The sequence below is a fragment of the Pipistrellus kuhlii genome, unplaced genomic scaffold, assembly GCF_014108245.1.
Source record: "Pipistrellus kuhlii isolate mPipKuh1 unplaced genomic scaffold, mPipKuh1.p scaffold_m20_p_3, whole genome shotgun sequence".
NCBI classification, from domain to species: Eukaryota; Metazoa; Chordata; class Mammalia; order Chiroptera; family Vespertilionidae; genus Pipistrellus; species Pipistrellus kuhlii.
In genome coordinates this window covers 101,307,462-101,315,971 of record NW_023425529.1, presented here as the reverse complement: position 1 = coordinate 101,315,971, position 8,510 = coordinate 101,307,462, and the positions used below count along the sequence as shown (strand labels likewise).

At 41.9% G+C, this 8,510-nt stretch overlaps 1 pseudogene; it reads right to left on the bottom strand.

Moving 5' to 3' along the window:
* Positions 1 to 745: 745 nt before the first annotated feature.
* LOC118729603 lies at positions 746 to 7,567 on the bottom strand (annotated as a pseudogene).
* Between the last annotated feature and the right edge of the window lie 943 nt (positions 7,568 to 8,510).

The window sequence follows — 8,510 nt, the reverse complement described above, 5'->3', positions numbered from 1 at the left end:
TAAATAAAGCAAATACTATTTTCTATCCTCCAGATGAGTATTTTTGGACACAGGTACATAACAATTTGGTAAGTCTTCACCTTTATTCATATTTTCCTCAACCAAGAATTATATTTTTGCAGAAAATATAAGAATTTTGAAACACAACTAACATGGGTGTGGAAAATATTGAGACTACAAAATCCAACCTTTATTTCAGTGATTCAGATTTGGTATTAGATTGACTAATAAGTAACAAGCATGTTTTCATTAAGTGTTTGAGACTTGAAGAATATGCATCATGTAGTTCTGAAGCAAAGGTATATTACTGTAGAAGTTACTTTTTAAAGAAGTGTATATTATGTCATTGGTTTTGTCCTTTGGAACCTTTTTTTTTTATTTGTTTATTTCCAAGTAAATTTATTCAGAATTTTGTTTGTTTCCTGAATCAATAAATGCCATACAAAACAATATAAAAATGGCTACTACTTTTTTCTCCGCTGTTTCCTCAACATGGGGACGATCTCCTGGGCTGCCTAACTCAGGGGTTCTCTCTCCAGATTTGGCTCAGTAAATGAGGTTGAGTAATATTATAATCCCTTTGAGTCATTTTCAGAGGAGTTTGGCTGGAGCAGGGAGTCTCTGGGGCTTGGAGGTTGACTAGGTTAGGGAAGTGGATTAGTATTTTTGGGAGAAGAGACAACACCTGGGGCATGAGCCTACTACTCCCCAAAAAGGGTAAGTTGTTCACAGTTCCTTCTTTGCCTCAAAAAGTGACATTTATTAAAAGGGAAGAAAAAAAAATGACAAGATGTTTATCCCTTGTCTCTCTTCCCTTCCCTCTCCTGCTCTGCCTGTCAAGGACATCTCATTCCTTTTGGTCCATATCTCCATGCATGGCAGAGGCATAGGTGTGCATCTTCTCAGTGAGCCAACCAACCTTTGTTTTGTGTTGATGAAAATGACTGCCTGGGTGATGGTAAGGATTTCATATAAGTCAATGTGTCCAGCTTCCACTCCTCTCATTCCACAATAATACAGAATTGGCAGATACCCTTGAGAGTCAACTCTTCCTTCTTGACAAGAATCCGAAGGCATTGTAGCTGACAGCAATACCACCTGAGTGTTGCTGTTGAGCTTTTGGAATATGTCATATATCTGGTCCTTGGACCCACAGCTTAATATTTCATCAGCTTCACAAACATCTTGGATGTATTTGGGAGACAAGTATCTGTGATTAAGCATGTCAAACATATCCTGATGTGCCCACTATGATATGGGGAGCTTCCATCTGCAGCGCACCTCAGCATACACGTTGGTACCCACAATGCAGTCATGGCAGGAAGCACCAATGTAACTAAAGCCATGACTACCTTCTGTATCTGCTGTGCAAAGGTGCCAGGTCCAAGGCCTGAGTGGCCTTTAAATCCAATCCAATCTGTTGCAGAACCAATATGGCAAAAGTGGCTGTCTTTCTCCTAGATTGGGCTTGAGTATCACATCATAACTCTCTTACAACCAGGACCACTGACTCCTAACCGCTCACCTGCCTGCTGGCCTGATCCCCTTAACTGCTTTCCCCTGCCAGCCTGATCACTCCTAACCATGTCTGCCTCAGCCCCCCCACCATGGCTTTTCTGAACGTCATCTGGAAGATGTTTTGTCTAATTAGCATATTACCCTTTTATTATTACAGATAGCTGCTATATATATATATATATATTTGTGTATTTATTGATTTCAAAGAGGAAAAGGAGAGGAAGAGAGGTAGAAACGTTAATAATCATCAATTGGTTGCCTCCTGTATGCTCTCCACTGGGGCTTGAGCCTGCAATCCTGAGCATGTAATAAAGACAAATATATACACACAAGAGGCCTGGTGCATGAAAATTCATGCACTGGAGGGGGAGTCCCTTAGCCTGGCCTGCCCCCTGACAGTCTGAGAGCCCTTGGGGGCAGGAGGCAACCCAGCGATCAGGGGAAGGTGACACCCCCATCACACCTCTGCTGCTGCCACTGCTGACAGCACAAGCTTCGGCTGGCCCTGGTTACCTGTGCCTCAGACAGCCCTGGGCGGCTGGAGGGCTGAGAGAAGTGGGGGACTTAAGAGGTAGGCACACAGAGTGGCCAGACCCACCTGGGGCAGACCTGGCTGTGCTGTGGGCCTGCTACTCCCCTGGGCTGAGGGGACTGGGTGCTGCCATCTGGTGACTGTGGGTACTGCCATCTTTAAGGGTATGGCAGTCAATTAGCATATTCCCTCCTTATAGACTGTAGGCACCACCATCTTTGTGAGGGCATGATGGTTAGTTAGCTTATTTCCTCTTTATGAGATAGGATATGTATATTTAACGTGAAATTTAAAAGTACATGGTACACACACACACAAAGTATATGCAAGATATCAGGTAGGAAGGAACATGCTGAGCCAATTGGTTAGGCAAAATGGGGAAGTGGTAAAAATGTCAGAAATGTGTTGGGCAGACATGGAGTGGTATAGACCAGATAGGGTAATGGTGCTGATAAATGTTTAATCTTTACTGTCCCTCTGGTGAGTGTGGGGTGGTAATTAATCATAAAAGATACTGATTTGTAGCATTTGCCAATTTCTCTGCTCTAAGTATTTCTACCATGGCCAATTTCAAGCTACCAACATGAGTGTGGATGAGTGAGTTGAAGAATGGTATAGCAGGGGATAAATGTTGGTGGGAAAAAAATAAAGAGGGGAAAAGAAAACCGAGTTGCTGCAAAGTTGAATCTCCAAAGCTGTTTAAAAAACAAAAACATTAGACACAAATATATATTCCAATGTACTTACTGATACTGATTACTTAGCAAGGAATAATCTGGCCTAAAATTGTATGGAAAATAAATTTCAAGACATTTCAATAACAGACCTAATAACTGAATACATACCTCAAATTGTGGAATTGGAAGTCCTATCCACAGTAATCAGACAAAAATAAAAAATAAAAGGCATCCAAATTGGAAAGGAGGAAGTAAAACTCATTATTTGCAGCTGTCATAGTATTGAACATAGAAAACCCTAAAGACGTCACCAAAAAACTAGATTTATAAAATGACTTTGGCAGTGTAGCAGGTTACAAAATGACACCCAGAAATCAATGGCATTTTTATTCTCCAATAATGAATTTTCAGAGAAACTAAACAAATAACTTAATTTACCATTTCAACAAAAAATGTAAGATAATTAGGAATAAACTTAACCAAGGATGTGGAAGACTTGTATTCAGAAACCTGTACAGGACATTGAAAAAAGAGATAGAAGAGGATATAAATAAGTGGAAGAATATACCCTGTCCATGGGTTGGTAGAATTAACATCACTAAAATGTCCATACTACCCAAAGCAATCTATAGATTCAATGCAATTCTTATTAAAATACCAACAGCATATTTCACAGATCTAGAACAAATACTCCAAAAATTTACATGGAACCAAAACAAACAAAAAAAAACCCACCCTGAATAGCTACAGCAATCTTGAGAAAGAACAACAACTTGGATTGGAGAGATCATAATACCAGATATCAAGTTATATTACAAAGCAACTATAATCCAAACAGCCTGATACTGGCACAAGAACAGACATAGATCAATGGAATTAAACAGAGACCCCCAGAAATCAATCCTATCCATTATGCTCAATATTTGGCAAAGGAGACAAGAATATACAATGGAATCAAGATAGTCTCTTTAATAAGTAGTGTTGGGAAAATCGGACAGATACATGCAACAAAATGAAACTAGACCACCAACTTGCACCATATACAAAAATAATCTAAAAATGGATAAGAGACTTAAACGTAAAATGTGAAACCATAAAAATCCTAGCAGAAACCATAGGCAGCAAAATCTCAGACATCTGTTATAGCAATGTATTTACACACATCACCCGGGGCAAAGAAAACTAGAAAGAAACTAAGCAAATGGAACTATATCAAAATAAGCTTCTGCACAGCAAGATAAACCATCAACAAAATGAAAAGGGAGCCCATTGTATGGGAGAACATATTTGCCTCTGATACATATGATAAAGGTTTAATATCCAAATACATAGGGAACTCAAACAACTTAACAAAAGTAAGAAAATCCAATAAAAAAATGGGCAAAGGACTTAAATAGACACTTCTCCAAAGTAGACACATGGATGGGCAATAGACTTATTAAAAAAAAGTCAGTGATTTGAAAATTAAAACAACAATGAAGTATCACCTCACACTTGTCACAATGGCTACCATCTATAAATCAACAAATGACAAGTGTTGACAATGATGTGAAGGATGTGCACTGTTGGTGGGAATGCAGGCTGCTGCAGCCACTATAGAAAACAGTATGGAGTTTCCTCACAAAATTAAATATGGAAATTCCATTTGAGCCAGTAATCCCACTTCTAGGAATATATCCTAAGAAACCCAAAACACCAACTAGAAAGAATATATGCACCATTATATTCATAGCAGCACAATTTATAATAGCTAAGATCTGGAAACAGCCCAAGTGTCCATTAGTAATTGAGTGGATAAAAAAGCTGTGGTACATTTATACCATGGAATACTAAGCAGTAGTAAAAAAGTATTTATTACCATTGAGATAGCATGGAGGGACCTTGAGAGTATTATGCTAAGTAAAATAAGCTAGTCAGAGGAAGACAAGTATCACATAATCTCACTCATATGTGGAATCTGATGAACAAAATAAACCAATTAACAAAATAGATTCAGAAACATAAAAGCATAGAACAGAAGGTGGAATCTTAGAAAGGGCAGGGGAGGGTAGTGGGTGGGAAGAGATCAACCAAAGAACTTGTATGCATATATGCATAATCCATGGACACAGACAATAGGATGGTGAAGGCCTGGGGCTGGTGGTAGGGGCTGTATAGAAGGGGTCCATGGGGGAGGAGGGAAGGGACATATGTAACATTTTCAACAATAAGAGATCAACCGAAGGACTTGTATACATGCATATAAGTACAACTAATGGACACAAAACCCTGGGGAGGGAGGGTATGTGGGGGGGGGGCAATGTTAAAATATGTACACAGATATTAATTTAATAAATAAATAAAAAAGATTTAATTAAAAAGTAAATTAAAAAACTTAAAATTGACTTTTTGGTATCATGTTTTATGTACATGCATTAACCTTGATATTGTGAAATTGATATTCATGATAGGATTTATTAAATTGTAGTGCATTATGATTAGGAACACTAAATATGAGGGTATTACACTGTTAGAATTACTCAAATATCTTGAGAAAAGTTACTCTAAATACAAAAACCAATAAGCAAAGATTTTAACTATGTTTACAAGTATTGTTAGCAGGAGGTCTTATCCAAGTCTAGCACTACTCCACCTCCACCAAAAAAGTCATGTCCGGCAGCCTGTCCTCTCAGTAACAGGTGGTATTTTGGACTGTGACTTTTCTGATTTGTTGTACTTAAAATAAAAATAGAAAATTTTAAGAGGAAAATTTTGGGATTTTTTTTTTTTTTTTTTTTTTTTTTTTTTTTTTTTTTTTTTTTAATCCAAGGCCCACAACTGGGGACTTGGACTTAGTTTGGAGAAGAAATCTATTGGGGGAAGGGAGGATCTGTCATTCCAGGCTTTTGGTAATATTAAAAGAAAAATATTGAGAGTCTGGGCAAGGTCAGTGGGTGAAGGTCTGTCTTCCATAGCTACTTCCTGCTGAGAGGGGGCATTGTCAGGGGTGTCTCAAAGATTCTGGAGACCTAGGTGTCTCTAGGTTCTGAATTCAAGGCCACATAGATCTCTCCCACATACTGATTGGCAAACGCCTGCATTCTGTTCTGCAAAAAACTAGTGAAACAGCACATGAGACAGGGGCCAAAGAACAAAATTAAAAGAATAAATACCAGTGGGCCTAATAGAGGGAGGAGCCACAGGGTAAGTGAGTGAAAAACAGGTAATGTTTTCTGTGCTGGACGAAGGGTGCAGCAGCATGATTTCCCCAAGGGACTGGTTGGTGAAGTCTTGAGAGTGATCCTGTTGAGTCACTTGGGAGGTAAAAGCTGGTCCTGAGGCTGCCACAGTGTCACTTGTCTGGTTTTGCTGCTTTTCTGGGCCTGGAACTGAAATACAACTGAGATCTAGATGTTATTTTTAGGGGGGGAAAGAGTAGGGTGTCATTTGCCTCATATGAAAGGGGAGAATGGGTTATTCTGGGGGTGATGTTCTTGTTTTCCCAGTTTTGCCCCTTGCTGGACATCCACATGTTTCTTGTAAGTCCTGAGACAGGGTTTTAAAATATGGGTAAAGCAGTGGTTAAGCTCCCTATGGCAGTTCCAACCCCTGCTGTGATGCCGAGGATTAGGAGGAGAGGGATTATCTGGACCCCTCTTTTGTGTCAGATATGATGGGTTATGGGGACAGGTAAAGACTTATCATTGGGGGCTACATCTACATTGGGAAAGATAGATAGGAGTACAGGTTCCTGTCCAGCTGATGGGGAGACAGATGTATGTGTTCTCCCCACATACAGAGGAAGAAAAATCCATGATCACAGAGACAAGCTGATAGGTGTAAGGAGAAGAGGTGGATTAAAGGGTATAAGATTCCTTTTTCTAGTTTCATATTCCAAGCTGAGAGGATAGTTGCCATGGCCCTACCAATAAGAGGTGACAGATGAGTGATTGAGATTGTATTGCAGTGAAAGTGGGAGGGAATGTTATAATAGAATGGGTTGTTACCTAAGGGAAAAGAGAAAGGGAAGGGAAGGAGCAGTGGAAGATGAAGCTGGAGAAAAGGCAGGAGGAGGAGGGAATAGGCCCTGCACCTGTTTCTAGGTCTCTAGCCACCTGGATTTTAAAACTGCCTCATTTTCCCTAGAGATGAAGATCTGTTTCTGATAAGCCAGTGCAGTCAAGAAAGTTGTTCTTTGGGAAGGGTGGGTAGCGGGAGGGGGCGAGGTGAGAAGGCTGAGGTGAGAGCAATTTTCAGAGTACTAAAGGGGTGAGAATGTTGGCCTTGGGATCTAAAGGCTCAGTGAGGGAGTCCCTTCGCCATAGAGGAGCTTTGCAAGAAGACTAAAGTTGTGAACCCGGAAGGCAAGAGTACCCAGTAAGCATGAGAAAGGAGAAAATTTCTTGATCAGAGGAGGGGACAGTCTTAGAGGAGATAAAGCATTTACAGTCCCAGGAATGACTTGGCCTTGTGGGTCGCGAGAGTGAAGCTGAGGTAGGTGACTGTGGTTTGGGATAAGTGGGCTTTATGAGGGGATGCATGGCAGCCCTGGGTGGGCACTGAGGTAGGATGAGAAAAGAGGGAATGAGGGAATTTAGTGAGATGCAGTGTAGAGGTGAGGTGGCTAATGGCTGTGAGACTCATCCGTCAACCCCCATAACAGAGACTGAGGAGCGGAAAAGGATCCCAGAGGGCAGAATAAGTGGCCACCGTGCTGATTAAAAGATCGGCTTAGCTGTCCTTACCCAGGCTCGGTCCTGGTGATGTAAGTCTGTGGGGCCCTGTCAGGGCCTGGGCAGCTTCTTCGGTGGCCAGTCCCAGGAGGTCTAGGAGATCCAAACCAGATCCAGAGGGTGGCCATGCTGGATTGGCTGAGGCCAGACCCAGAGGAACCAGACTACGGCCTGATTTCTAGTGGCCCAGGCAGGGGTCTCGGGTTTGAGTAGGACTTGGCTCACTGTCTTTCCTTGCTACATTTGAAGCATGGGCCTGGAGGAGGCTTAGCCCCTCGCTTAGCCCTGGTTGGAGGACTGGCACTTCGTTTGAGGTTTGAAAGCGGTGGCTAGGAGCTGCAAGGCCTCCTACTGGGCCTCAGCCTTGGCCTGATCTCGCCTTTGATTTTGGATTTTGGTCTCCTGTCTCTATTATTAAAGACCATAAAGGTCAGGTTAACGAGGTCTTTTTGTGGGGTTTGTGGACCTGTATCTATTTTTGAAGTTTGCGGCATATGTTGGGGAAGTAAAGGTGGTCAGGTCAGTGGAAAAAGAAACCTGAGATGCCTCTCAATCTGTGAGGCTGGACACAGAGGATGGGACATGGACTCAGACAATGCCCACAGTTCCTGCTGCTTCCCTCAGGGGTAGAATGGACGTGTGAATAGAAGAGGGTGTTGAGGAAGGCAGTCTTTGGGTCTGAGAATGAGTGTTAGATGGGAAAGGCTATTTTGGAGCTCACGTTCTCAGGATTTGGCTCTCAGGAAGATCAGAAAGTGAGAAGGGAATGGCCAGCCACCTGTGAATTCAGTTGCTGGTGGTCATGGGAGCAGAGATTTGGTGGAGAGCACACAGGGGAAGTCGGGCGGTTAGAGTTCTCAGAGGTAGAGCGTGGGTTGTGGATTCTGTGGCAGGGTTGTAAGGAGTGGTGGGAGCGGGCGAGGTGAAGATCAGTGAGCGGCTGGATAGAAAAAGTCAGAAGACAGAGAAAAAGGCTGAGGACTAATCTGAGAGGGAAAAGAGGACTTTATGAGGAAGATCTGATGGATGGAACATGAGGATAAAGCGAGGGTTAAGAAGGGGAGGAAGGTG